General features: G+C 48.1%; 1 protein-coding gene across 1 annotated transcript in view; it reads left to right on the plus strand.

The window, feature by feature from the left end:
- The window catches only part of LRRC2 (leucine rich repeat containing 2), a 694,508-nt gene that overhangs the window by 475,325 nt on the left and 194,185 nt on the right, over positions 1–24,998 (plus strand). The gene's annotated exons all lie outside the window — the stretch shown is intronic.

Raw genomic sequence — 24,998 nt, forward strand, 5'->3', positions numbered from 1 at the left:
GATCTCGACCGTTGTTAACTGATGTTAACCCCCAGGGGTGGAGGTGATGATGATGATGAGCCTCAGATACCTGAGGTGCACGAATACTGTCCTGTAATGTGAGGTTAGGAAGAGGAGGAGTGGGTCAACATACAGTATGACAATGAAGTTCTAGATCAAATTTGGTGTGAACCCAGAGGCACACAGATGATGAGGAAGAGGAAAATGAGGATATTACTGTGGAGATTCCCACATAAACACGTAGTATTGCAACCATGAGAATCACTGCATTCTCAGCCACAACTCTAGCTGTCGCCAGCAGCGGTCGCGGGTCTGCAGTTCGCAGGAAGAGTTGTTTAGCCTGGGCCTTTTTGGAGATCATAAAATTGTTTGTTATTTGCCAACTTTGTAAAAAACGAATCAGCAGAGGCAAAAACTCAAATAATTTGACTACTACATGCATTAATTGGCACATGTGCAACCAACAGGCAATACTGTGGGAATATTACTGTGCTAAAATGCGGACTAATGAGCCTACCCAATCACCGGCCGCCAAATTAACCACTTTTACTGCTTCTTCCTACTCCTGTGTCACCTCTAAAACTATTCTTATACAAGTCTCCAACCAAAGAACCTCCACTTGTTTATTGGCTACAGTCGGGATGAGTGAGGGCCCATCAGGTGTTACGTAAGTGACATTGCCTGGTGTTTTTGACCCAAGTGAGACACCTAGAACACCGCACATTTCTCAATCCACCATTACATCTCTGCCTACACCTCCTTCACGGATGATTGTGTACACTGTTGTGAACACATTTGTACTGGGTTCCGGTTAGGGGCTCCCTCTTGTAGCCAGTGCTGGTAGTAGATTTAATCTGCTTAACAGAAGCCAGAAAACTGATGATGATTGGAAATCAGGCTGCTCAGACTGGGCCTATATAACTAAGTAGTGATCTCTCGGTCTGGGCCAGTGACCAATGTTTTCTCCTGTGGTGCTGTGGACATTCTGGAGCCTGCCCTATCTTCTGTTTCCAACTGAATTCCTTGCAGATAAGTTTTGTCTTTGTACCATTTGCTGGTTTGTTTTCACTTTCTTGTTGTTTTTATTTCTGTGGTATTAAGGCTTGTTTCCTGTTTTCTGTTTGTTTGGAGTTCTGGGTGGAGTTGGATTATTCCCTGCTGGGAATGTCTGTGTACCCAGCTCCATATTCTGCAATGTAGTTTTGTTTTGTCATGTTTGGTATTCATTTCAGTCCTTCCTCTATATTAGTTGCTTGGATCCTAGTAACACCATCGTACTGATATAGTGGGGAAGAGATCGTGTGGTCTCAGTTTTTTTCATATCAGGTGTGTTGTTTTTTTGTTAGGGTTTTGCGAGGCTGCAGACAGTGCTCTTTTCTGTCCTTTCCTATATAGATAGTTTTGGCAGCCTCATATTTGCTGAATCTGTTCTCTACCTGTGTAATGTGTTTCATCTTGTCTCACCGGCTTTACATGTTTGGGGGCTACCTATAATCTTTGGGGAACTGCTCCAAGGCAGATTAGCTTTTCTTGTTTTTCTCTCTTTAGGAACAATTAGCTCTCCAGCTGTATCAAGGAGACTAGGTCATCGTAGGCACTTCCCACGGCTACTTCTAGTTGTGTTGTCAGTTAGAGGTCTGCAGTCAGCTGAGTTTCCAACCACTTTGGTGATTCTCTGACTTTCCTAGTTTCTACCCTTTGGATCCTCCTCGATCACTGAATCATAACTGTACACCTTACTCCGCCCTCTCTCAGCACAGTAGCCAGACCTTGGTCACGCAGTTTTGGTCACACCTGCCAAAGTGAAGAGCTTGAACTTCCCCATATCTAAACTGTTGGCCACAGTAATGCTGCCTTTCCACCTGGTGGATAAAGATGGTTTCCAAAACCTGATGGCTGTCGCAGTCCGCCAGTACCAGTTGCCCAGTCTCCATGACTTCTCTAATAAAGTTGTGCCTGTGCTAAACCATCATGTCGCAGACAACATTACCTTAAATTGAAAAACTCTGTGTCTCTAAGGGTCCATTTCACCACTGACACCTAGACAAGCAAACATGGCCCGGAGCATTACATCTCGCTGACTGGGCACTGGGTTACTCTGATGGCTTTGGGGCCAGGCAGAAAAGAGGCTGCTTCCCAACTCTTGAAATACCCAATGCTTGCAGGTCAAATCTCTGGGTCTAGCACTTCCTCCACTGCTTCTGTTTCCTCCACTTCCTCTAGGGCCTCCACCTGTATCATCAATCTCCTGCTTAATGTTCCAAGAATGCAGAGATAATCCCCCCACCTCCATTCAGCTCAGCCAGGGCTCAACGCAGACAAGCAGTGCTGAAATTAATATTCATTGGAGAACCAAGTCACACAGCAGTAACGTTGTGGAGCGCTTTCCAGGCCGAATTTGATAAATGTCTGTCTCCGCTGAACCTAGAGGCAGGAATGACCGTGTGAGATAACGGTGCAAACCTGGTGCCGGCCTTACACCTGGGTCACATCCCACATGTACTGGCTCACATCCTCAAACTAGTTGTCAGAAATTTCTTGCCCACTATCCTGCACTGGATGCGCTGCTGCAGATAGCATGGTCGCTGTGTGCTCAATTCCACCATTTGCACCACATGACTAATCGACTTGCAGTGCTGCAAAGATATTTCAGCCTACAGGTTAACCAATTAATATGCAATACGTTTGATATGTGACACTGTGTATCTCCACTCTGAACATGTTGCAGCGACTATGGCAGCAGAAAGCCCTGGTAAAGTATGCCTTGAATGGCTACAAAGATGCTTAGCACTGACAATGCCATCATCAGCATCACTATTCCACTCATCTACATGTTGCAGCACACTTTGAATAGTCTGCAGGAGGAGGTTGGGGTTCCAGAGGAAGAGGAAGAAGCAGAGGGGGATGAGGAAGAGATACCATTTCTTGGAAGGTCCAAACAGTGATCATACAGGTTGGTGTCACAGGAGGGTGGAGTCCATCAATCAAGTTGGGCTCATGGTAACAGACAAACTGGTAGTGAAGATGCAGGAGCTGAGTGACAAATGGAGGAGGAAGAGGTTGTAACGTCCTGGTGGTGGATTCACGGGACCGTGCACCGGACTCCCCCAGAGAGGTAACCAAGAGCTAACCACTATACAGGGACTGTCTGGTCACCCCACCAGAGGGCCTAAATGCACGGCAGCCGGAACACAGGGAGTATGGGGTACGGGTCCTTCAGAGATCAGCACGGGAGATGACTAATAGTCCTACGGGAACAAGAGGCAGGACAGACGATGGGAACCGGGTACAGGTGCTGAGTACTCACAACCAACGGGATCCGGATCCAGCAGGACATGCAGGCTGGAGTATCCAGGTGAAGTCCAGGTGACGGGTTCAGGCTGACAGGAGATGGCTTAGTTTTTTAAATGAAAATTCCAGCCCACATCCTTCATGCTGTAAAGACTATAACTCTCTGCTGTGCAAACACACTATGGGAAAATGAGGGGAGGGGGGCAATTGATGCCACTTTCATGCTGTCTGCCTGAATGGTTTTTAAAAGTCAAGACTCCAAGATGGGTCTCCAAGTTGTGTCTAGTCTGTACTGGCAGGGGTGTGGGAGCACCAGTTCTACAACTGTCTCTCATCCACTTCTATATGTCTTATGTCAATAGTCTAGGAAAAATAATGGTTATGCCAAAACAGTGGGATACTACACTGTTTAACATATTTTTGCTGTTTTGGAAGCTTTTTAACCCCCCCAAAGGTGTTTTCTCTGCCTTACAGTTGGCCTCCCATTAAATCCAATGGTGTTCGTAAAGGGGTGAACCAAGCCTTGAAAGCTTCTATCATCTCTACTTAAGGGGTTATTCTGGAAGGGGCAATTCACATTTAAAAAAAAAAATCTATCAGAGAACTCCATTAATAATAACAGTGTTGTTAGCTAATTTATTTCTTACACATTTGTCCAAATGTAGAATTTTACTGACCACATTTTTGGGAATTTTGGCAGTGATCTTCTTAAAGTTAACCTGTATTATCTACTATCATTTTTTTAACACATGACACTTAAATTTCCCAAATAAGAATATTTATACTTTTTTATAATCTGCAATTTATTACATAGTCATTATATTTGTCATATTTCTGTTAAACAAAAAAAGAAGAAACAAAGCCATCCACTAAGATGCCATTAACTGTCAGCTGTTTTTAAGGAATAATTATATCCTCCTACCTAGAAGTAAAAACATTATTTACGTATATTGAATATTATTCAATTTCACATATTTACCTCTGCACTATGGGAAGAAGAACATTATCCTGCTGTTTTGCTAGTACATGTACTAAATAGTAGATATGATTGAACAGGTTCCTGTGATCTTGGTTAGTCTGCATTCATGCCGCACTGATGGAACTTGCATGCTGTTCTAACTTTCTTTAACACTGTTGGAAACTGCAGCACACTAACTACAACACAAAGAATGGAGTATATTTTGGCTCATTCTAATCCAGGGGAAATACTTTACAAAGAAATATAACCTGCTATTTAGTAAGTGAAATAAGGTCAGGTGTAATGAGAAGATCCAAGAGACTATGCTCACATGGAGAAGAAAATGATGGTGGTATGAAAGAATAAGTGTTGTACATTATTACTCTTTATAACTATATTCTCCTTTTTTAATATTTAAACTTCATAAAGAATTTTTGTACTATATTTGTATGATAACTGAAATATTTGCATACTGTAGCACTGAAGAAAAGGTGAAAATAGTAGATGGTTTTGAAGAAGGCAGAGCAAATTCCTATTTGAAGCTAGCCAAAGCAAACTATCATTAGCAAATACTGTGAAAATGAATGCCCAAACCACTATGATAACTGAGCACTCTACTGGCTCTGTACTATACATTAACTACTCAGGACCGACATAGACTATAAATGTCTACACAGTCCCAGTTCTGTTTTGCAGTGGACTTTCTAAAATGTCACTGCAGAAAAGAGCTACAGTTATATAACTACCTACTGGGAAGACAGACATGGTTTGTTATCAAGTCAACCTTCTTGATCTCTGGATGCACAGTGCTGAAAAATGCTGTGTATAGAGATTAAAAATCACTGAATGTGCTTCCTTCTCCAGTCCCAGATCATGATATGCTTGGGTGTAGTGAGAGAACATGAGCTGCTGGATCCTAGAAACCCAGTCGACGCTCCAATAAAACAATATTTTAATATATGCAAATGCCTCCAAAAGGCCTTAAAATATGCAAAAAAAATTAGATTTTTTTTCTTTGTTTTCACCTAATATCAGCCAAAAAGGAATAAAAAATAATGAAAAAACAAAGCCCTATATATCATGAAAAAAACAAAAATTATTTTAATATCGGAATACATTTTTTAAAACCTTTAAAAGTGAACATAAAATAAAATGTGCATTGTCAGAAATTTGAAAAATGAACTATTGTTTAAATATATTTTCGGAGTGTTCTATATATATATATGGGGTGGTCCAGTCCGAAGGGCAACACTGATATTGATCCGGTGCCTCATCCCTAGATTTGAGCGCGGTTCATGGTTTGAGGTTCTCCAGTTCGCGGCTCGAGTGATTTTGGGGGCTGTTCTAGATAGAACTAGAACTCAAGCTTTTTGCTAAAGCTCGATAGTTCTAGATACGTTCGAGAACGGTTCTAGCAGCAAAAAGACCAGCTAATTCCTAGCTGGCTTTCCGTTGTAATAGTGTAAGTCACTCTGTGACTCACACTATTATGAAATTTCAGTGTATAGTGTGCGGGAACAGCGCATTCAGATCACAGCTGTATGGATAATGGCGATCGCCATTTTTTTTTTTTCCTTGTCTTCCTTCCCTAAGCGCGCGTGTAGTGGGGCGGGCCAGCATGTCAGCCAATCCCCGACACACACACAGCTAAGTGGACTTTTAGCCAGAGAAGCAACGGCATGTGTGATAGGATGTCCATGTCATATGTCCTTGCATTATAAAACCGGACATTTTCCTCCAGCACGCCATTATCTTCCTTCTGCGTCCTTGGTGTCAGTCATCACTGGCGCAGCTCCTGTCTCCGATACTGCTGTGTACGCTCCATACACAGCGCTGTACAGCATAGGGATAGCACTTTCTATCAGTCCTTTTAAGGGCTCATACCGGCAGGGTCAGAGCCATAGGTGACAGGTCCGTGAAAACAGAGTTTAACAGCTACACAGGATGACAGCGTCTGTGTAGCTAAGGTCAGGGATTTCCTCGCACCATTTCCCCATTAGGAGGGATAGAAAGGCAGGCTTCCTTTCCTCTACCCAGAGACCCACAACCCTGCCACTGTACCCTCCTGCCCTTTGCACACTCAAACTCATTGTTACTAAGCCATTATACTAGCAAACACTGAGTGAACTTAGTGGCATCCTAAACGTGGTTGTTGGACTTTTGTATTGTCCCACTAGTGCAAAGATATTTGCAGCACGTCTGCCTGCATTGCACACTCAAACTCATTGTTACTAAGCCATTATACTAGCAAACACTGAGTGAACTTAGTGGCATCCTAAACGTGGCTGTTGGACTTCTATATCGTCCCACAAGTGCAAAGATATTTGCAGCACCTCTGCCTGCATTGCACTCTCAAACTCATTGTTACTAAGCCATTATACTAGCAAACACTGAGTGAACTTAGTGGCATACAAAAAGTGGCTGTTGTACTCCAATTGTGCCCCACAGGTGCCAAGCTATTTACAGCACCTCTGCATGACACCCTCCTGCTCTGTTTTTAAAAGCTATAATAATAGCAAAAACTGCTGAAACTTAGTGGCATCCTAAACGTGGCTGTTGGACTTCTGTATTGTCCCACTAGTGTAAAGATATTTGCAGCACATCTGCCTGCATTGCACACTCAAACTCATTGTTACTTACTAAGACATTATAATACCAAAAATTGAGTAAACTTAGTGGCATCATAGAACTGGCTGTTGTACTCCATTAGTGCCCCACTGGTGCAAATCTATGTGCAGCACCTCTGCATGACACCCTCCTGCCCTGTTTTTAATAAGCTATAATGATAGCAAAAAATACTGCCATTTAGTGGCATCATAGAACTGGCTGTTGTATTTCATTATTGCCCCACTGTTGCAAATCTATGTGCAGCACCTCTGCATGACACCCTCCTGCTCTGTTTTTAATAAGCTATAATGATAGCAAAAAATACTGCCATTTAGTGGCATCATAGAACTGCCTGTTGGACTTCAATTAGTGTCCCACTGGTGCAAACCTATTTGCAGCACATCTGCATGACACCCTCATGCACATTTTGCTACGCTAATGTTATAGCAAACTCAGGGGATTCATTGCTGCATTTGATAATTCGGAGGGATAGAAAGTGAGGCTTCCTTTAGCTTTTCCTTCTGTTCATAGACAGCATCTCCAAGTCCACACCCGAAGAGCAATTTCTCCTCCACGTGTAAGTGTGGAGAGGCAGCTAGTGCGCATGCGTGTGCCGATTTACCCCAGCTGCAGCCTAACTACAGTGTTTTGCCTAGTGAGTATGCTCAGCCTGACTGTGCCATTCCTGAGGCTAAGTCTTCATTTCGGGATACAGCGCATGCTCCCATACTTAGTGTGAAAAGCCTCTTTGCACAGGTACTTGCATTCCGTGCCGGGTCTAAGTCCTGTTTTGAGCCTAGACACCATGCTAAAGCTGATAGTCTTTTTTCAGAGACTGTATTTCATGCTACTGAGCATGCTCAGGCACTTACTGCATCAGAGACTAGGTCCGGTAATGAACTGTTTGGCCCTGCCCCTGATGTGGGGGGCCCCATATAGACCACAGGGCATCAGGTGTCCTGACGATGTGGCTAGTCCACTCCAAAATGGCTTGCAGAGACCCGCCCCTATGACTTCTCACCTCATTATTGATGGTCAGACGATAAGTGGAGAGGTGTTTGTGTCGTGGCAGCCATGAGGTCATTATTGAAGTTTCGGTTCCAAATAGGACGCTAGTTATGCCACTCATGACGTGTCACTCTGCTTTTATCTCCAGGAGGTGCATTGTGGTCCACCCTGGTTTGGAGCAGACCAAGGTTATAAAACGGGCTGGAGCCAACAAGGAGGTGCACAGTCTTCTATTATGCTCCGAAAGAGCACACCTCCATGTGTTGAACCCATTGCGGCTTTAGGCCAGAGGTAGGCAGGGATAGGGCGTCGATGCAGGCCGCCACCACAGTTGGTAACGCAGAACGGTTAAGACCAGCTCCTGTCCTACAAGTCCTGCTTGTGCAGCCCAGTGGCATTAACAGGCCTGCTGCTGCTGATGCGCCTGCTGTCCACAGGTGTGGCCCCAATGCACACGGTCAGCGTACTAAATGGCCCCTGTGATGTTAACAGGGAGTTCCTGGGCTGGGTGGGCGTGTGGACCCTGTGACGCTAACAGGGCTCCCAGTCTCCAGATCCAAGTGGCGTCTAACTCGGTTCATGCAACTATTAGTTTCATAGCCACACAGATCTGTATCCTCCATCTAACCTTCCAGTTGCCAACCTCTCCTTTTCCATCTGGGAGCACGGTGGACATTGACTGCTGATGGGGATATATACCTTTCTCTTTCTTTTCTTATTAATTTTCGTTATATAGCGGTAACATAGTATATACCACCTTATCCAAATCTGCCAGTCCCACCCTAACAGATGGTGTTTCTTCATCAAATGTTACTTTTGCTTAACCAACAAACCCACGGACAAAAACTTTTTTCCCCTTTCCAACACACCTGTTCCCCTTTCCACCAGCATCTGTCCTTTTTGAACTCATTTGGTATATGACCAAAAGTGCAACTCTGCAGGGACACCGTACTCAATGCCATCTCAGCACAGCAGCCAGCCCTCGGTCCCTCAGATGTGGACAAGTAAAAAACCATTTCCTCCTATCCATGACAAAGCGTTGAGATTCACGCTGTGCAGCACTGTTGTTTACTGGAAAAGCAGATCTAAGAATCCGTACCACCTTCGGCAGATACTCCTGTATACGTGCGTCCCTTTCTATGGCAGGAATTATTTCGCCAAATTTTGTCTTGTACCGGGGATCTAACAGTGTGGCAACCCAGTAGTTAGCATTACTTCGAATTCGTACAATCCGAGGGTCATGTTGTAGGTAGTGCAGCAAGAAGGCGCTCATGTGTCTTGTGCATCCAGGAGGACCAAGTGCTTGGTGTGTTGGTGGCAGAGAGGTGAGAATCGTGCCTCCTTCCTCTGCACTTTCCCCCCAACATCGCACAACCGAAATGTGAGCAAGCTTTCACTCATCTGCTGACTCTTCCATGCCCATCGCTAGTTCGTCCTCCATTTCTTCATGGGCTCCTGCACCTTCCTCAACAATTTTTGCAGATACTATGCGCCCTTGTTAATCCCTCTCCCCCACCGTCCCTTGACTTCCGCCTAGGTGCCGCTCACCGTCTGGACCTTGTAGATCTTATTATCCCTTCTGCATATGACTCCTCCTGTACTTCCTCCCCTTCCTCTTGGACCAACACCTGACTCCGAATAATGCATACAGTGTGCTCCTTCTTGTAGATGACCAGAATTGTCACGCTGAGAATGGCATCACCAGTGCTAAAGATCTTCGTCGATATTTGTAAACTGTGTAGAAGGGTGCATAGGTCCTTGATCTGACACCACTACAGCAACGTGATCTGCACCACCTCTGGTATACGTCATACCGTATTTCAGCAGGGCTCTGCGGTGCTGCCACAGACGCTGAAACATGTGCAGATTCCAATTCCTGCGTGTCGGAACATCGCATTTCAGGCGTTTAACCGCCAGACCCTAAGACTTCAGGAGCGATGAAAGTTGTTGAGCTGCTGGGTGCGAAGGATGAAAGTGAGAACATAGCAGCGTGCCGCTGCACAAGGCCACGTAGGCCGGGATGGTATTTTAAAAATTGCTGGAGAATCAGATTCAATACGTGAGCCATACAAGGCACGTGTGTCACATTGCCCTGACGAAGGGCCACAGACAGGTTTGCATCATTGCCGCACACGGCTGTTAAGTCCCCAACGTAGTCCACTCAATCAATTTGTACTCCGGTCGCCAGGTTACAACGTGTTCCTTTCGTGCATAGTGCTGATGATGGGAAAGGAGTCGATGCCAGCGGCGCAGGTGGACGCAGGTTATGCTCACCCACTGGGCTGCGTTACCTTGACAGATGCAGAACCACAGGCTGAATGTAGGTGGTGGGTATCTCACAGATGAAGTACCATCATTCAGCTACAACCAATGGGAATACACCGCACCCTTTTTTAGGCCTCTCCTGTCTGCAGACAACTGCCAGACAAAGCTATGAACCTCTTGTTACTGTTACCCCCAGTTCAGTTTTATGATTTTGTGTGCTTGTTACCTGTGACTATTTTTCCTGCTTGCTGTTTATGTACCTCGTTGGCCGATCCGCATTTCACCTCTGCTTGTTTTCTGATTAAGTCCTGGCCATCCCATTCTGTTCCTCTTCCTCAATTAATGTTTTGACCCTGCCTGACTACTATTCTCTGGAACTGCAGCCTTCCACAGGTATTGATCAACTTGGGCCCTGTGTAATTCCAAATCACTGTATAGGGGTTAAAGGGTTTCAGGGTTCTGGGTGTCCAGCTTGGTGAGTGGCTTCCCTCTAGCCTATCCTTTACAGCCCATCTGAGTGTGTCGATCCAGGCAGGCGTTACACCGTGCCCTCGACAGAAGGCCATGTAGGCCGGGATAGTGTTTTAAAAATTGCTGGACAACCAGGTTCAACACGTGAGCCATACAAGGCACGTGTGTCACATTGCCCTGAAGAAGGGTCGCAGACTGGTTTGCATCATTGTCGTACCCGACCTTCCCTGGCTGCTGGTTGAGTGGAGACAACCATTGATGAAACTCGGTCTCACTCTCCAGAGCTAACCGTCCACAATTCCTCAGCGGTGTCTCACATTTTCCCTACATTTCAAAGTAAACATTTGACCGCCTGATGGCCTTGAGCTGTGCTGCCAGCATAGTAAGGAGGTGTGTGGGATTCCTTGGGCGCAGTTACAAGGAAGGGTGGACTGACCACTCAGGGTTTGGGCCGAGGTGGAGGACCCACACGAGGTTGAGGAGGCAGAAGCAGTGGAGGAACTTGTACATACAGAGGAAGGATTGACACACAAGTCGTGGGGACGGCAAGACTTGTACAGCAAACCCTTCTCCATCTCTCACCATAGTTACCCAGTGCCCAGTCAGCAACATGTAACTCCCCTGTCCATGCTTACTGGTCCAAGTATTGGTGGTGAAATGCACCCTGTCACACACAGAGTTTCTCAAGGAATCGGTGAGATTGTGTGCGACCTGCTGTGGTAGCGCGAGCACGTCTTTCTTGGAGAAGGAGTGACGACTGGCCATCGGCTCTTGGGGCACTGCAATGGGCATAAGGTCTCGAAAATCCTCGGTCTCAAAAGGGTGTAAAGGCAGCCTTTCTGTTGCCAACAAGTTGCAGATGATGAAACTCAACCTCTTAGGCATGTCATGGCCTTCGAAAATCATGTAAAACACAGCGAGGGGACTCCAACCACAGTCTCCCTCGTTTCCACTAATTGGGCCACACACGCCCCACTTGACTGGCATCACTTGATCCCCCTTTTCAAAATGAAACAGATGCTTTGCATGAAGCACTCTCAAAAATACGCGTGCCTTTCGCCTCTCCTGGCTGAGCCAGGGGAAGAAAAGTCCTCTGAGAGCCATGACTTGTTCATCTTGGTTCTTTTTTCAAAAGTGAGGGGACTCCAACCACAGTCTCCCTCGTTTCCACTAATTGGGCCACACACACCCCACTTGACTGGCATCACTTGATCCCCCTTTTCAAAATGAAACAGATGCTTTGCATGAAGCTCTCTCAAAAATACCCGTGCCTTTCGCCTCCCCTGGCTGAGCCAGGGGAAGAAAAGTCCTCTGAGAGCCATGATTTGTTCATCTTGGTTCTTTTTTCAAAAGCGAGGGGGCTCCAACCACAGTCTCCCTCGTTTCCACTAATTGGGCCACACACACCCCACTTGACTGGCATCACTTGATCCCCCTTTTCAAAATGAAACAGATGCTTTGCATGAAGCACTCTCAAAAATATGCGTGCCTTTCGCCTCCCTAGGCTGAGCCATGGGAAGAAAAGTCCTCTGAGAGCCATGACTTGTTCATCTTGGTTCTTTTTTCAACAGCGAGGGGACTCCAACCACAGTCTCCCTCGTTTCCACTAATTGGGCCACACACACCCCACTTGACTGGCATCACTTGATCCCCCTTTTCAAAATGAAACAGATGCTTTGCATGAAGCACTCTCAAAAATACGCGTGCCTTTTGCCTCCCCTGGCTGAGCCAGGGGAAGAAAAGTCCTCTGAGAGCCATGACTTGTTCATCTTGGTTCTTTTTTCAAAAGCGAGGGGACTCCAATCACAGTCTCCCTCGTTTCCACTAATTGGGCCACACACACCCCACTTGACTGGCATCACTTGATCCCCCTTTTCAAAATGAAACAGATGCTTTGCATGAAGCACTCTCAAAAATACGCGTGCCGTTCGCCTCCCCTGGCTGAGCCAGGGGAAGAAAAGTCCTCTGAGAGCCATGTCCACATTGTCAGTGGACAGACACGTGTGCTTATCTGCCAGTAGACCCCCAGCAGCACTGAAGACAGGTTCCGAGAGAACGCTGGCTGCAGGACACGACAAGATCCCCAAGGCGTACGTGGCAAGCTCAGGCAATTTATCCAGATTGGAAGCCTAAAATGAGCAGGGCTCAAGTTGCACAATAATGGCATCGACGTTTCCTTGCATATACTCATATATCTGTGTCTCCTCCTCTTTTTCCTTGTCCTGCTCTTTTGTTTTCGCATGAGTATATGTCCTTGTCACTTTCCCATGTGTTTGTGTTGTGATGTGAGTTGTTTGTCACCTTTTGGACACCTTTGAGGGTGTTTTCTAGGTGTTTTTATGTGTTTGTGAATGCCTGCCATTGTTTCCTATGCGGTTCGAGCTCGGTTCGTCGAACGTTCGACGAACCGAACTCGAACGGGACCTCCGTTCGACGAACCGAACTCGAGCCGAACCACGACTGGTTCGCTCATCTCTACTCATCTCTGCTTGCATTCGCTGTATTCTTTCTCTGCTTTGTGTCAATGGCACATCCTATGTCATCCACACAGTGTCCTCCATTGCATTCCTATATGTCACGGGCGGAGGGGACGCGCTCGCCACGCTCGGGTCCGGGGCTTCTGCTGCTGCTGCTCGGTGGCTCGAGCGGTGGGCCGGACCCGGGGACTCGAGCAGCGCTCCTCACCCGTGAGTGAAAAGGGAATGGTTTGATTGGTGAGAGAGTTCGTGACGCCACCCACGGAACGTGGTGATGAAGGCACCACCGCTGCTGGTAACGGAGATTCCGGGAGTGATGGTAGGGAGCAGCTGGGATGTTGTTTTCCCCCTCCGTGGGTAGGGTTTGGTGGTCCCGGGGCCTGGTGGTGTGACGGGGAGGCAGGGTTGGTGAGGTGCAGGGTTGCAGGGACAGCACGGCGCGGTGCCGGATGGCACTGGTGTACTCACTCAGCAATAGATGCACAAAGTCTCCGGTGAACCAAACGGCTGGATGGACGGGTCCCGCAGCCGGCTGCAGTGTCTCTCCCCGGGCAGGTGATGGTGGCTGTCTTTCCCTACACGTTTGTGTACTGTGTCGACTCCGATGGCTTCCCAACGGCAGTCCGTTCCCCGTTGTATAGGTGCCGGAAGAGCCCGTTTTGCCCGCAGGCGCTGGCCCGTGGATCTCTAGCCTGTGGCGGTGGCTGTATATCCTCACGGTGTGAGCGGTTGCCTTCAATCGGGACTTGGTTGTTAGGGAACCCCGGGGGTTCCTGTAACATTCGGATTTGACTATTGATGGCGGCTCCAAGCCTGGTTGGGGTCCGATGGCCCTGCCTGTGTGCTTAGCTTCACTTCGTTCCCCGGTCCGGTACCGGTGGGCCACCACCCAGCCCCGGTCCTTACGGCTCTGCGGAGTTCCACCAACTCCTGCAGACGGCCACCACCATCTGCCAACCTTGCTGTCAGTGCCTGGGCTCCGACCCAGACACCTGCAGTTCGTGACCTCTCACTTTCACCTCCTAAACGGATCTCTGCTTTTCCCGCCTCCAGGCCTGTGAACTCCTTGGAGGGTGGGGCCAACCGCCTGGCTCCGCCCTACCTGGTGTGGACATCAGGCCCTGGAGGGAGGCAACAAGGGTTTTTGTCTGACTAATGTAACTGTCTGGGGGGTGGGGGTGTGTGTGTGTTTTGTCCGTGGCTACCTGGTTAGTCCAGGGCGCCACACTATACATGTGCACTCTGACCCCACATGTGAAAAATCTTGTGTGACACCCAGCTTTTTATATGTTTTATCCTGAGCCCATGTTTCCAGGATGGCCTAGATGTTAATATTCCAATCTCAGGTCAGTAACTGGACTGTAGGCTGATTTAGGAGTGAATAGCTTGCATGGCCCATTTCTGCCAAACACCTCCCTTCTTATAGTGAATAGGAAATGTCAAGCTTGGCGACAAAAGACTATCCGTTCAGGCTCAGTGTCCCAGAACAAGGCATTTCAAATGATACCCTACATGTATATTCTCATGGAAACCCCCCTCATTTTCTGAGTTTCTGTAAAACCGGAAAGGTTTTGCTCTTTGTGTAGAAATTACAGACTTAAGCCAATGTAAATTTACTGCCACTGTCATACATTTCCCATACAGTTATATATTTCTTTTACAGTCATAAAACTCAGATATGGACATAGTGGAAGAGTTAATAGTCTGCAATCAAAAAGATTAAGGCTATGTGCACATGTTGCGTTTTTTCCCGCATTAACGCTGTGTTTAGAACTGCAGCGTTTCAGTGCAAAATTGCATGCATTCTTTTTCCCCAGCAAAGTCTATGAGAAGTCTAAAAATTCAATGTGCTGCGTTTTTAAATGCAGCGTTTTGGATGCTGAAAATCCCTGCTGAAAGAAAGCAGCATGTCACTTCTCTTGTGCGTTATATGTAGCTGCGTTCTCCACCCATTGAAATCAAGGATGTGGATCAAAACGCAACCAAAATGCACTTGGACTCCATTTTTTTTGCGTTCCGCATGCTTTTTTTGACAAGCAAAACGCAGGTCTTTTCAGTTTCTCTCTGTCGATGTCGGTCAATCTCCCTCTGTCTGTCGGTCGGTATCTTTCTCTGTCAGTTGGTCTCTCTGTCTGTCTCTCTCTGTCCGTCGGTCAGTCTCTCGCTCTCTCTATCTGTCCCTCTGTCTGTCTGTCGGTCGGTCTCTCCCCCTCTCTCATACTCACCAATTACTGGCACAGCGCTGCACTGCTGTTACAAAGCTCCAGCAGCTTTTCCTCTTTTGAAAATGCCGGCCGCTCATTATTCCATCTCGTATTCCCTGCTTTCCCTGCCCAGTGGCCCCTATGATTGGTTGCAGTCAGACACACCCCCACGCTGAGTGACAGCTGTCTCACTGCAACCAATCACAGCTGCCAGTGAGCGGGTCTGTATCGTGCAGTAAAATAAATAAGTAAATAATTACAAAAAAACGACGTGCGATCCCCCCCAATTTGGATACCAGCCAGGATAAAGCCACACAGCTGAAGGCTGGTATTCTCAGGATGCGGAGCTCCTCGTTATGGGGAGTCCCCCAGCCTAACAATATCAGCCAGCAGCTGCCCGGAATTGCTGCATCCGTTAGATGTGACAGTCCCGGGACTCTACCCAGCTCATCCCAAATTGCCCTGGTGCGGTGGCAATCGGGGCAATAAGGAGTTAATGGCAGCCCGTAGCTGCCACTAAGTCCTAGATTAATCATGGCAGATGTCTCCCCGAGACACTTTCCATGATTAACTGAAAATAAACACATACACCCGAAAAAATCCTTTATTTGGAATAAAAGACAAAAAACACCCTCTTTCACTAATTTATTAATCCCCAAATACCCCTCCAAGTCCTACGTAATCCACACGAGGTCCCGCGATGCATCCAGCTCTGCTACATGAAGCTGACAGGAGCGGCCACAGACCACGACCGCTCTCTGTCAGCTCCACGCAGCAACTGAAGTGAGCCGCACGATCAGCATTGACGTCACTCAGGTTACCCGCGGCCACCGCTGGATCCTCCAACTGTGACAGCAAGTCGCCCGAGTGACTGAAGTGATCAGTGGTGCCATTACTCAGGTTACCCGCGGCTACTGCTCTCAGGTGGAGGACTCCAGCTGTGCCCGCAGGTAACCTGAATGACGGCACTGCTCACTTCAGTCACTCAGGGGATTAGCGGTCACCGGTGAGTCCTTCACAGGTGATTGCTAATCAAGACGCGACACACAGACAGAGCCGCGGGATGATAATGAAGTCGGGGGAAGTTGATCCGAGTTCATTTTCATCGCACAACTCTGTCTGTGTCTGCTGTCAGCGGGCATGTAACAGAGCTGAATTGCCGGGGGAACACACTGTCAAAAATGCATCCAAAACGCATGCAAAACACATGGACAATACATCCAAAATGCATGCGTTTTGGATGCGTTTATTTTAAAAACACAGTGTATACATTTGTCCAGTCTGCTACAGGGTGCGTTCTTTTCCGCACTACAATGAACGCAACGTGCGCACATACCCTAACTGTTACTATGGCAGAGGAGAAGGAATGTGCAGAATACTTACTGAAACTGACAGTGTCACAGTCAGAGGTAACATAATCCTGCTGTGACTGATATGAGTCATGTGCTATGTATTCCATAATATCTTCTTTTTTTTTTCCACTAAATAGTTTGGTTGAGACAAAAGAGGACAATTATGACTTTGGTTTGGTAGTTTCACTGCCCAGAAAGCTACTGCTATTTTTCTTTTCTCTTACACTTCTTACAACACTTAAATTCACTTTTGCAACGGTTTTCAAAAATAATCCCATCTCGCTATTGAATCTTTGTATTATTCTCTTTTTGTCATGAGTTATGCACTATTTTTCACTGCTGTTCTACAATATACATAATCTGTAGATTTTTTTCACTCTTTAAGTTATTCTCTCATCTTTTTAATTAAGTTGTGAGATATAACATCCTTTCACAATCTAGATTCACCACAAAATGGCTCCTGAATATCTTGCCTTTGCTTCTATACAGGCTATAATAGCGCCTCCTGATTGCTTGTGCTGTATTATGTGTTTTGAAAGCTGCGAAGTATAAATGGGAAGCAGCCCAATGGTACACAAGGTCATGTGAGCCTTTACTGGCTGATGCAATCTTCTGTAATGTGTGAAATGGTGATGGATATTTTAGCTGATTTAGGCTGAGGCCACACGGGGTTATGTGCGATCCTCACATGACACTCAGCACATGCTCTCAGCACAGCGGGAGCCGAGTGTCATGCGAGGGTCATGCCACTGTGGTGCTGATCATGCGATCAGGCCACAGTTGCAGAAGGAAGGGCCGGTGCTGTGGAGGGGAGGGCTGACGCTGCGGAGGGGAGGGCCGGCGCTGTGGAGGAGAGGGAGGGATTCATTTCCCTATCTCTCCTCCGTTGTAGGCTGATGAGAGAATCGCACTGCTCTTGCGTTACACCAGTGTAATGTGAGAGTAGTGCCGATGTTTCTCTCGCCCCATAGGCTTGAATGGGTGAAAATGGAACAGGATCACATTCCACTCACAGCATTCTGCGACTGATTTCTTGGTCTGATTAGGGCTGAGAAAGCAATCACTAATGGGTGCTGTCACATAGAGTAATATTGGTCTGAGTGGAATGCAATTTTTTATCGCATTCCACTCGCACGTTTTTTCTCATCGTGTGTGCTAGTCTTCCAGTGAAGTAAATCGCATATTGTTTGAATTTACTGGATTCTGCAAGTTCCTGAAAATTGGACACAAAATTTATTTTGCATCTAATCAAATCGCTCTCCTTTGTTTAATATATATATATATATATATATATATATATATATATACATACACACACAGTGCCTTGCGAAAGTATTCAGCCCCTTTGAATTTTTTAACCTTTTCCAACATTTCAGGCTTCAAACATAAAGATAAAAATGTTAATGTTATGGTGAAGAATCAACAACAAGTGGGACACAGTTGTGAAGTTGAACAAAATTTATTGCTTATTTTAAACTTTTGTAAAAAAGAATAAACTGAAAATTGGGGTGTGCAATATTATTCGGCCCCTTTACTTTCAGTGCAGCAAATTCACTCCAGACAATGTTGTCCTAAATGACTGATGATGATAAATATAAGCCACCTGTGTAATCAAGTCTCCATATAAATGCACCTGCTCTGTGATAGTCTCAGTGTTCTGTTTAAAGCACAGAGGACATCATGAAGACCAAGGAACACAACAGGCAGGTCCGTGATACTGTTGTGGAGAAGTTTAAAGCCAGATTTGGTTACAAAAATGATTTCCACAACTTTAACCCCTTCACGACCTTTGACGGATCTAGCCGTCATGGTGCCCTGGTACTTAAAGACCCATGACGGCTAGATCCGTCATGGCGGAATCGCGGCACCAGAGCACCGGGCACCGCGATCGGTTTTAAAAAACTGTAGATTCGGGAAGGAGAGGACTTGTACCTGACCTCAGGAGGGGTAGTGTCTCCTTCCCGGTCCTACGGAGGCTGTGATTGGCTGAACGGCGTTCGTCAGCCAATCACAGCCAGTGTTATGTTTCAGCCATTGAAAATGGCTGAAGCATTGAAATCCAGCTATGTCAGTGCAGCTGCAGCACTGGCCATTGGCTGGAGCTCAGTGAGCTTTACTGCACCCGCCCCCAGCTCTGATTGGAGAGATCGGCCTTGTGACCGATTTTTCCAAGCAGCACCGTGCATCTGGAACCGGGTGAGCTCGCTGTAGGAGATCGCTCTCCTTAGCTTCTCCCTCCGTGGAATCTGAGGAGAGCGATCCCTGCGGGCGCCCATCTGTGACTCACAGCCCCCGATCCACCGCTGCCCTGCTCCATGTGCTTCGCCCCTGCTCTCCCACTGCGCCCCTGCATCTGACGCCGCTACTCTCCCCCTGCATGTGACGCCGCTACTCAGCAGTAAGAGCAAGCGGCATCAGATGCAGGGGGTGGCGCAGCGGGAGGAGAGCGTCACGGCGGCCGCTGCACTCTCCCCATCAGCCGCTCCACCGCCCCAGCATCTGCCGCTCCCCTCTCCCCATCAGTCACTGCTCTCGCCCCATCTGCTGCTCCACCGCCCCAGCATCTGCCGCTCCCCTCTCCCCATCAGTTACTGCTCTCGCCCCATCTGCTGCTCCACTGCCCAGCATCTGCCGCTCCCCTCTCCCCATCAGTCACTGCTCTCGCCCCATCTGCTGCTCCACCGCCCCAGCATCTGCCGCTCCCCTCTCCCCATCAGTTACTGCTCTCGCCCCATCTGCTGCTCCACCGCCCAGCATCTGCCGCTCCCCTCTCCCCATCAGTCACTGCTCTCGCCCCATCTGATGCTCCACCGCCCCAGCATCTGCCGCTCCCCTCTCCCCATCAGTCACTGCTCTCGCCCCATCTGCTGCTCCACCGCCCAGCATCTGCCGCTCCCCTCTCCCCATCAGTCACTGCTCTCTCCCCATCTGCTGCTCCACCGCCCAGCATCTGCCGCTCCCCTCTCCCCATCAGTCACTGCTCTCGCCCCATCTGCTGCTCCACCACCCCAGCATCTGCCGCTCCCCTCTCCCCATCAGTTACTGCTCTCGCCCCATCTGCTGCTCCACCGCCCAGCATCTGCCGCTCCCCTCTCCCCATCAGTCACTGCTCTCGCCCCATCTGATGCTCCACCGCCCCAGCATCTGCCGCTCCCCTCTCCCCATCAGTCACTGCTCTCGCCCCATCTGCTGCTCCACCGCCCAGCATCTGCCGCTCCCCTCTCCCCATCAGTCACTGCTCTCTCCCCATCTGCTGCTCCACCGCCCAGCATCTGCCGCTCCCCTCTCCCCATCAGTCACTGCTCTCGCCCCATCTGCTGCTCCACCGCCCCAGCATCTGCCGCTCCCCTCTCCCCATCAGTCACTGCTCTCGCCCCATCTGCTGCTCCACCGCCCAGCATCTGCCGCTCCCCTCTCCCCATCAGTCACTGCTCTCGCCCCATCTGCTGCTCCACCGCCCAGCATCTGCTGCTCCCCTCTCCCCATCAGTCACTGCTCTCGCCCCATCTGCTGCTCCACCGCCCAGCATCTGCCGCTCCCCTCTCCCCATCAGTCACTGCTCTAGCCCCATCTGCTGCTCCACCACCCCAGAATCTGCCGCTCCCCTCTCCCCATCAGTCACTGTTCTCGCCCCATCTGCTGCTCCACCGCCCAGCATCTGCCGCTCCCCTCTCCCCATCAGTCTCTGCTCTCGCCCCATCTGCTGCTCCACCGCCTCAGCATCTGCCGCTCCCCTCTCCCCATCAGTCACTGCTCTCGCCCCATCTGCTGCTCCACCGCCCCAGCATCTGCCGCTCCCCTCTCCCCATCAGTCACTGCTCTCGCCGCATCTGCCGCTCCACCGCCCCAGCATCTGCCGCTCCACCGCCCCAGCATCTGCCGCTCCCCTCTCCCCATCAGTCACTGCTCTCTCCCCATCTGCCGCTCCACCGCCCCAGCATCTGCCGCTCCCCTCTCCCCATCAGTCACTGCTCTCCCCATCTGCCGCTCCACCGCCCCAGCATCTGCCGCTCCACCGCCCCAGCATCTGCCGCTCCCCTCTCCCCATCAGCCACTGCTCTCTCCCCATCTGCCGCTCCACCGCCCCTGCATCTGCCGCTTCACTCTCCCCTGCATCTGCCGCTCCACTCTCCCCTGCATCTGCCGCTCCACTCTCCCCTGCATCTGCCGCTCCACTCTCCTCTGCATCTGCCGCTCCACTCTCCCCTGCATCTGCCGCTGCACTCCCCAGCATCTGCCGCTCCACTCTCCCCAACATCTGCCGCTCCACTCTCCCCATCAGCCGCTCCACCGCCCCTGCATAAGCCGCCACACTCTCCCCATCAGCCGCCGCACTTGTCCCATCAGCCGCTCCACCGCCCCTGCATCAGCCGCCGCACTCTCCCCATCAGCTGCTCCACCACCCCTGCATCTGCCGCCGCACTCTCCCCATCTGCCGCCGCACTCTCCCAATCAGCCACAGTTCTCTCCCCATCTGCCGCTGCGCCCCTGCATCAGCCGCCTCACTCCCCCATCAGCCTCTGCGCCCCTGCATCTGCCACCTCACTCCCCCATCAGCCTCTGCGCCCCTGCATCTGCCACCTCACTCCCCCATCAGCCTCTGCGCCCCTGCATCTGCCACCTCACTCCCCAATCAGCCTCTGCGCCCCTGCATCTGCCACCTCACTCCCCAATCAGCCTCTGCGCCCTTGCATCTGCCACCTCACTCCCCCATCAGCCTCTGCCCCCTCCCTGATCTGCTGCCTGCTCTCTCTCATCCCCTTAATCCTCTGCCCCCTCCCCCCCCTCCCGGATCTGCTGCAATCCTGCTGCCTAGATCCATTCTGTAAGGTAGCTATCCCCAATCTCACCTCCCACTCCCCTTCCACCCTTCCCCTCGCCCCCCCTTCCTCCGCCACTCCTGCATCCGTTGTGCCCTCACCCATCCTCCACCGCTCCTCCATCCGCCACGCCCTCCCATCCTCCGCCGTGCCCCCTCAGCCATCCTCCGCCGCTCCTGCATCCGTTGCGCCCTCTTCTATCCTCCATCCATCTTTTTTCCATCCCACCTAGTCCCCCCCTTTTTGCAGTACATCTGTGCGTTCGTCCTAATTTTTTTTTCTGTAAACTAAGAAAGAAATACAAATAAACTTAGTTTAGGGCCAATAAAATTATACTGTAGTAATCATCAACTACAGTATTTTTTTACTGAATATTGTAAGGGTCAGCCCAGTGCCACACATGAGAGCGATGCACAGGTCTCACACCGCATAATCCGGCATGGTCGCTCTCTTCCAGACAGGAGTGTGCGGCTGTGTCGGGTGATGCGATGCGAGATTTGTGCATTGCTCTCACGTGTGGCACTTGCCTTAGTGTCAGTTACAGGTGCATATATTTTTTTTTTTTTTACTGACGTCTGTATTTTTTATTATGCCAAACTAATATTTCTTTGTATTGGGGGGGGTCTAGTTTCCAACATGGGGTCACATGTGGGGGAGCTCCACTGTTTGGGCATATCAGGGGGATCTCCAAACGCGACATGGTGCGGCTAACGATTCCAGCTAATTTTCCATTTAAAAAGTCAAATGACGCTCTTTTCCTCTGGAGCTCTGCCGTGCGCCCAAACAGTGTTTTTCTGCCACATATGAGGTATCCGCGTACTCAGAACAAATTGCCCAACAAATTTTGCGGTCCACTTTATCCTGTTACCCCTGTACAAATTAAAAAATGGGGCCTAAAATAACATTATGTGGAAAAAAAAATGTACTTTTTTGTTTTTATGCCTCAATGTATGAAGCACGTGAGGGTTCAAAGTGCTCATTACCCATGTAGATTTATGCCATGGGGGTTTAGTTTCCAAAATGAGGTCACTTGTGGGGGAGCTCCATTGTTTAGGCACCTCAGGGGGTCTCCAAACGCAACATGGCGTACGCTAATAATTCCAACCAATTTTGCTGTGAAATGGCGCTCCTTCTCTTCTGAGCCCCGCTGTGTGCCCAGACAATTACTTTCCACCACATATGAGGTATCTGTGTACTCAGGAGAAAGTGCACAATACATTGTATGGTGCATTTTTTCCTGATACCCTTGTGGAAAAAAAAGCTACCTGGTTGAAATAACAATTTCATGGTAAAAAAAAAATATATATATTTTCACGGCTGAACGTTCTTAACTTTTGTGAAGCCTCCAGGGGTTCAAAGTGTTCAGTAAACATCTAGATAAATTCAATGGGGGGTCTAGTTTCCAAAATGGGGTCACTTGTGGGGGAGCTCCATTGTTTACGCACCTCAGGGGGTCTCCAAACACAACATGGCATCCACTAACGATTCCAGACAATTTTGCGTTTGAAAAGTCAATTGTCGCACCTTGCCTTCCGAGCCCTGCTGTGCGCCCAAACATTTGATTTCCACCACATATGAGGTATCTGTGTACTCAGGAGAAAATGCACAATACATTTTATGTTGCAATTTTTCCTGATACCCTTGTGAAAAAAAAAGCTACCTGGTTGAAGTAACAATTTCGTGGTAATTTTTTTTTTTATTTTCATTGCTCAAAGTTATTACTTACTACTTCACTTTTGTGAAGCCCCCAGAGGTTCAAAGTGCTCAATAAACATCTAGATAAATTCCATGAGGGGTCTAGTTTCCAAAATGGGGTCACTTGTGGGGGAGCTCCATTGTTTAGGAACCTCAGGGGGTCTCCAAACGCAACATCACATCTGCTAATTATTCCAGACAATTTTGCTTTCAAAAATTCAAATGATGCTCCTTCTCTTCCGAGCCTTGCCGTGCGCCAAAACAATTGATTTCCCCCACATATGAGATATCGGTGTACTCAGGAGAAATTGCACAATTAATTTTATGGTGCATTTTTCCTGATACCCTTGTGAAAATGCTAAATTTTATGGCTAAAGTAACATTTTTGTGTAAAAAAGTAAAATTTTTATTTTTTCCTTCCACATTGCTTTGGTTGCTGTAAAGCTCCTAAAGGGTTAATAAACTTCTTGGATGTAGTTTTGAGCAGTGTGAGGGGTGCAGATTTTAGAATGGGGTCACTTTTGGGTATTTTCTGTCACCTAGGCCTCTCAAAGTCACTCCAAATGTGATGTGGTACCTAAAAATTTTTTTTTGTAAATTTTGTTGGAAAAATGAAAAATTGCTGATGAACTTTGAACCCTTCTAACTTCCTAACGGAAAAAAAATTTGTTTCGAAAATTGCGCTGGTGTAAAGTAGACAAGTGGGAAATGTTACATAGTAACTATTTTGTGTGACATATCTCACAGATTTATGGGCATAAAATTTCAAATTTTGAAAATTGCGAAATTTTCAAAATGTTCGCCAAATTTCCAAACTTTTCACACATAAACGCAAAAAATATCGGCCTAAATTTACCATTGACATGAAGTACAATATGTCACGAAAAAACAATCTCAGAATCGCAGGATCCGTTGAAGCGTTCCAGAGTTATAACCTGTCAAAGTGACACTGGTCAGAAATGTAAAAAATGGCCGGGTCTTTAAGGTGAAAACAGGCTGGGGGCTGAAGGGGTTAAACATCCCAAGAAGCACTGTGCAAGCGATCATATTGAAATGGAAGGAGTATCATACAAATGCAATTCTACCAAGAACCGGCCGTCCCTCAAAAATGTCATCTCAAACAAGGAGAAGACTGCTCAGAGATGCAGCCATGAGACCCATGATCACTCTGGATGAACTGCAGAGATCTACAGCTGAGATTGGAGAGTCTGTCCATAGGACAACAATCAGTCGTACACTGCACAAATCTGGCCTTTATGGAAGAGTGGCGAGAAGAAAGCCATTTCTCAAAGATATCCATAAAAAGTGCTGTTTAAAGTCTGCCACAAGCCACCTGGGAGATACACCAAAAATGTGGAAGAAGGTGCTCTGGTCAGATGAAACCAAAATCCAACGTTTTGGGCACAATGCCAAACGATATGTTTGGCGTAAAAGCAACACAGCTCATCACCCTGAACACACCATCCCCACTGTCAAACATGGTGGTGGTAGCATCATGGTTTGGGCCTGCTTTTCTTCAGCAGGGACAGAGAAGATCGTTAAAATTGATGGGAAGATGGATGGAGCCAAATACAGGACCATTCTTGAAGAAAACCTGTTGGAGTCTGCAAAAGACCTGAGACTGGGATGGAGATTTGTCTTCCAACAAGACAATGATCCAAAACATAAAGCAAAATCTGCAATGGAATGGTTTACAAATAAACATATCCAGGTTTTAAGAATGGTCAAGTCAAAGTCCAAACCTGAATCCAATCGAGAATCTGTGGAAAGAGCTGAAAACTGCTGTTCACAAATGCTCTCCATCCAACCTCACTCTGCTCCAGCTGTTTGCAAAGGAAAAATGGGCAAGA

Source organism: Anomaloglossus baeobatrachus, chromosome 1 (genome assembly GCF_048569485.1).
Source record: "Anomaloglossus baeobatrachus isolate aAnoBae1 chromosome 1, aAnoBae1.hap1, whole genome shotgun sequence".
NCBI classification, from domain to species: Eukaryota; Metazoa; Chordata; class Amphibia; order Anura; family Aromobatidae; genus Anomaloglossus; species Anomaloglossus baeobatrachus.